The sequence below is a fragment of the Octodon degus genome, unplaced genomic scaffold (assembly GCF_000260255.1).
Source record: "Octodon degus isolate 3935 unplaced genomic scaffold, OctDeg1.0 scaffold00389, whole genome shotgun sequence".
NCBI lineage: Eukaryota > Metazoa > Chordata > Mammalia > Rodentia > Octodontidae > Octodon > Octodon degus.
The window spans coordinates 56,210-62,280 of record NW_004524965.1 but is presented as its reverse complement, the minus strand read 5'-3'; positions in this window follow the sequence as shown (position 1 = coordinate 62,280).

Sequence of the window (6,071 nt, the reverse complement as noted above, 5' to 3'; positions counted from 1 at the left end):
AAACATGACAATGTTAAGCCATGCAGTTATATGTAAAAGATGAGCAAGGCAATGATCCGGAGAATAGTCAGAAGATTCTTTAATCTAGCAGTTAATTGGAAAGATCCTCACCCTGACTAACTATACATACTGATACCTGTGAACTAAGCTACTGCACTGCAGATGGTAATTTGTAATAGTAGTTTCATGTTGGAAGTGCCTGTCATTGTGGTATTCTGAATATGGGCGTCTTGTCAGGACATGCCAGTTACTGCTAAGATGTCTCTCGGGTAGGTGGATGTTCAAGAAAAAGGGGGTGATGAATGAAAGCAAGAGACAGGAAAAGTAATATTGTGGGACTGTCCTGCTTCAAGCTTGTATATGGTGAGATTTTTGGACTTATGTGCAATCATGAGAAGTGTAGAATTCTATATCCTATTTTTAAAATATAATCTAATTTTTAAATGTTTTTATCATATTGTGTAGGGACTTAAAGATCAACGTACCAATACTTGATGAAAAATACCTGTTCCTTATTATGCCTAAGATGTTTGAAATGCAGTGAGATAGTGAGCTTAAGCTTGATAGTCTAAATCGTTTGATAATAGCAATAAGCTTGTCTTCTGGATGGTTAACAACCTAATTTTGATGAACAAAATTAGAGAATAAGGAGGACTACAAAGAAAGCCAACATTTTTGCCCTAGCCTTCTAAGGTCAATTTAAATTCAGAACATATGTGAACTTATACTGTAACGTCATGTTCCTCGGTAGTGTCCCAAATTTTTTGATCAAGAACATTATGGGGCCAAAGAGGAAAGTGATCGATGATGTAGAGTCTGCCTTAGGAGACTCACATGGGGAGAAGACACTCTCTCAGGCTTTCACATTGAGCACATTGGCCAAGCAATGGCTTTGACTCATCCACATGGCTCACACTGACAAAGGTTCTACAATCTGAGGTACAGGATCTCGGGATAAATCCTGAGGGCATTTCACTGGCCTTCTCAGATCAAAAAGCTACAACTCTTGTTGCATAGGTCTTGCATTACCTTGGTCTTAACCATCCAGTAGAAAAGTATGAAGATGAAATATAGGAAATAAAGCCATGTTGTTATGTTGAGCTGTGGGGGACTCAGGCCAATAATTTCTGTCATTGCCAGTTAAACAGAAGACCCAATGCTATTATGGGCTACTGTACTCTTTTAAAATATTTTGCTGAGTTTACACACGTATAATATTCAATAACGGAATTTAGAAAAAATGGGGTATACCGATGAATGTCCATTTTGTATCTGTGTATGCAAAGTGGTTAGGATAGATATATAGTTGTATTCTCTTAATGAATAGAATGATTTGTTCTAATGGTGTTTGTAAATAGGATCACAGGTCCGCATCTTGTACAGCAATTAACCACTAAGAAGAATACATGCAGTGTGTTATTTGTTGAAAGTCTACTTCCGATTTGATTTGAAACTGTCTCATTGCTGTTTATCAATAAAACTTTGAAAAAAAAGAGAGTGAAAGGAGAACAGCTAGGAAACATGACAATGCCAAGCCATACACTTATATGTAGAATGTGGGAAACTCAATGATCCTGAGAATCTCCCAAAAATTTTTGAATCTAGCTGTTATTTCGAAAGATTCTCACCCTGACTAACTATATATACTGATGCCTGTGAACTAAGCAACTGCACTGAATATGGTAATCTATAATAATAGTTTCATAGTTGGAGTGCCAGTCCTTCTGGTCTTCTGAATAAGGGCTGCTTCTCATGACATGCCAGTTGCTGCTGTGCTGTCGCTTGGGGAAATGATTGTTCAAAAAGAAGTCTGTGGTGAATGAATGCAAGAGATAGGAAATGGAATGTTGTTGGACTGTCCTGCTTCAAGGTTGTATATGGTTACATTTTTGGACTTATGTGTAATTATAAGAAGTATATAATTCTTTATGCCTATTTTAAAAGAATATATTCTAATTTTAAATGTTTATCCATCATATTTATTGGGACTTAAATTCCGACGTATCAATACTTGAAAAATACCTGTTCCATGTAATGCTTAAGATATTTGATATTCAGACAGATAGTGAGGTGAAGCTTATCAGCCTAGGTTGTATGGTAATAACAATAAGCTTGTCCTCTGGATGGTTAACAACTGAAGTTTGCAGACCAAAATTAGAGAATAGGGAGGGCCGCAAGGATAGCCAACATTTTGGCCCTAGCCTTCCAAGGTCAATTAAACCTCAACACATATGAGAACTTGTACTGTAAACTCATGTTACTCAGTAGTGTCCCAAATTTTCTGATCAAGAAGATTATGGGGCCAAAGAGGAAAGTGATTGATGATGTAGTGTGTGTCTGAGGAGAGGAACATGGAGAGAAATCATTCTTTCATGCTTTTACAGAGAGCACATTCGCCAAGCAATGGCCGTGACTCATCCACATGGCTGACACTGACAAAGGATCTACAATCTGAGGTGGAGGATCTCAGGATAAAACCTGAGAATATTTCACTGACCTTATCAGATCCAAAAGCTAGAAGTCTTGTTGCATAGGTCCTGCTTTACCTTGGTCTTAACCATCCAGCAGAAAAGTATGAAAACGAAGTATAAGAAGTAAAGCCATGCTGTTATTTTGAGCTGTAGGGGACTCAGGTCAATAATTTCTGACATTGCCAATGAAGTGGAAGACCCAAAACTATTATGGACTACTGAACTCTTTTGTAATATTTTGCTGAGTCTACACACCTATAATATTTAAGTGAAGGAACTTAACCAAAAACGGGCATACGAATGAATATCCTATTTGTATCTGTGTATTCAAATTGGTTAGGGTAGATATATAGTTACATTCTCTTAATGAATAAAGGGATTTCTTCTAATGGAGTTTGTAAATAGGATGTCAAGTCCGCATTTTGAACAGCAATTAACCACTAGGAAGAATATATGCAATGTGTTAATTATTGAAACTGTCCAACCAATTTGGTTTGAAACTGTCCTGTTGCTATTTTTTCTCAATAAAATTATGGAGAAAAACAAAAGAAAAGAAAATTGAGCCACAGATTTTCTGTGAGAAACTGAGATTATTTTAGAAAGTGCTTCATGATCTTTAGAATAAACACAATGATGGCATATCAAAATATGCTCCATGAATAGTCTAATTACTCAGTTCGAACTAAAGAAATGCTATTATAATTTCTTGTCCATGCTCCTTTTTCAGGTGCTTAAAATCAACACTTTCAAAACCTTGATTCCTCTTTTTTTGCCTTATGCACTTACTTGTAGCATCGTTAAAGTTTTCTTGTCCATTACACCATTCCTTGCTCCATTTCTCACCTTTTATAATGATTTTTGTTTCTATAGTACTTGTAGGAAATCCATTGTTGAAATTTTTCCTTCCCTGTCTTGATTCTTGCACTGAATTCCTGCTCAGTATGCCTCGTACTCATCAACCTCCCTGCTTTTGATGGACACCTACATCCTGGTGTCTTAGTGTTAGGTATGACGTAGATATTAGAGGATTCTTTTCAGCATCATTTCCCCATTAAATACAGAGCCCCATATTGCTTTCTTTACTCAGCTAGATATCTTCGTGTTTCCTCCTGATGAGTATTTACAGGTAATATAGACTCTAATAAGTGTAGTTATATGAAGAAGAGTAGTAGTGTACCTCAAAATTTTCAAGGCCTTTATTTTAGATGTTATTCTAAACTAAAGTTATACATTAGAATCACTTAAGGAAGTTTCTGAACTACAAATATTCTATCTATAGGTAGCATCAGAATCATGTATAAAACGTTTAACATTAGGTCATGATCAAGGAAATAAACTCCATGAGGAAGTTAGTTTTGGGGGCCGGGCAGATGGCTCAGTAGAATAAATGCTTGCCTGGCAAGCTCAAGGGACTGAGTTCAACCCCCAGTTCCTCCAGAAAAAGAAGTTAGATTTTTAACTTTTACTTCTCTTTCTTTCTTTCTTTCTTTCTTTCTTTCTTTCTTTCTTTCTTTCTTTCTTTCTTTCTTTCTTTCCTTCCTTCCTTCCTTCCTTCCTTCCTTCCTTCCTTCTTTCTTCCTTCTTTCCTTCTTCCAACTATTATATATGCAGTGTCTGGTACATAGTAGACACTCACTGATGGTTCATTAGGAATATGGAGCTGAGTATTTAGACAAAAATTTCTGAACATACTAACTATGACAGATCTTGATAGAAATATTACTCCCTTTTCTGTAGCAGCACTTCTCAAACTATTTGGTCTCAAACCATTTTCTTTTATCAGATTTCTTTAGATTGACAACAATATTAATCCCCAAAGAGATTATATTTATGAAAGCTATACAAATTAGATTTTGCCATGTTTGAAATTAAAACTAAGAAATATTTAGAACCCGTGTACACAAAAACATTCCATTAGTGATCAGAGTAAGAACATGACTTATGTTACCTCCAGAAAATATGGCACATTCATGAGAATTTAAACATTAAAGGAAATGATGTATAGTTTGAAAACATTTTTGATCTCATGGTTTCCTAGAAAGGATTTTAGAGATACTTGGAAACTTCCAGATTACCACTTGAGAATGTAATTTAGACGCATCCAGTTCTGCTGGCACTTGCTGAAACCAGTGATTTGAGAGACAGAGTGATGGGAAGGAAGAAAGTTTATTGGCAATAGACAGGCAAGTTGGAAGAAGAGACTCTTATCTTAAAAAGAACAAAAAATATTGTGTAGGAGTGAAAGGCACAGAACTTATATAAGGGTGCCAGAAGAGTCAGATAAATAGGCTTCAGGGTAATTACAAACTTCACAGTGATCTGCTTTTCTGTTGTACAGGCTATTGTTGCCTGAAGTTCACTAGATATCCTGGGTTCTGTAAATTCAAAGAAAAGAAAATGATTAGAAGCTCTTATGATTCATGTAATTTTTGTTACTTTCCCCAGGCATAATTAACCTTGCAGCTAATTATTAAGATACAGAACAGGGACGCACAGCAAACATGCAACTTTCACAGAAGAGTTTCAGCACATTAGGTGGCTTTATTCAGAGATGTCATCTACATCAATGCCAGCTGGAGACTAATAATATATTGCTGATCTGCGAGAACTCCAGATAGTGATTTTTTTTTAAAAAAAATACCAACTCATAGCCAGTAAAACTAGATTTATTTAGGTTTTCCGTGTTTCAAGAACAGTGGATTTATATGGATGAAAAATGATGGGAGAAATATTTCTTGGAAGCATAGTAGGAAGTTAAAGGAGTTGATCAATATCCCAAAGGCAGACAGCTGGGATAAGGTTAAACAAAGCCAAAACACAGGAATCAGAGGTAAGAATAAGTCCAAAGATCCTGTTGGTAACATAAGATCACATGAAAATGTAGGTGGAATTTTAAGTTAATTTTGCTTAACAGCAAATATGTCTAAGTCACAACTGGGGATTTGTCTTTATCTTATGTATCATTTGCATCAAACAGCTTGTTCACACATAGATAGGTTCCTTAGAGCTGTGCTCTTTCCCTAGGCAGACTATTAGTTTTGAGCAGGCCTGACAATTAGCCAGAAACTCTGGTGTAGAGCCCTCTGTTCTATACACTTCTATTATGAGAGGCAGACATTTTGACAAACAATGTCTCATGCTAGACAAATTCAATTTCTTCCTTACCAGGGCAACAAGTGGGAGATATACTTTACCTTATGCACTTTTGTCTTAGTGCACCACTATTTAATTTAGGAATAAAATAATCCCATTTTTGCGTCAGAGTTCACATTTTAGTTTGAAAATACTTGCTTCTTCACCAATAAAATTCAGTTTTTATTTCGAACATCCTCTTTTGTGGACAGCTTCAGCCATATTTACCTGATCTGAGGTTGCCAAAGCATTGGGACATGTGGCTTTCCAAAATACTGCCAAGGTGGGAACAGATAGTGTGTGAAAGCAGAAGCTGTTCATTTTTCAAGGAAATGAAAGAGTAGGAACTGTTTATTGGCACCAACTACTGTAACTGAATGCTGAGGAAGGCTGCCATTTGTGTTAGAAGAATTGAGATCACTTTAAATATTGTAATTTTAGACCCAGTCCTAGCCCAGGTCCGGTGAG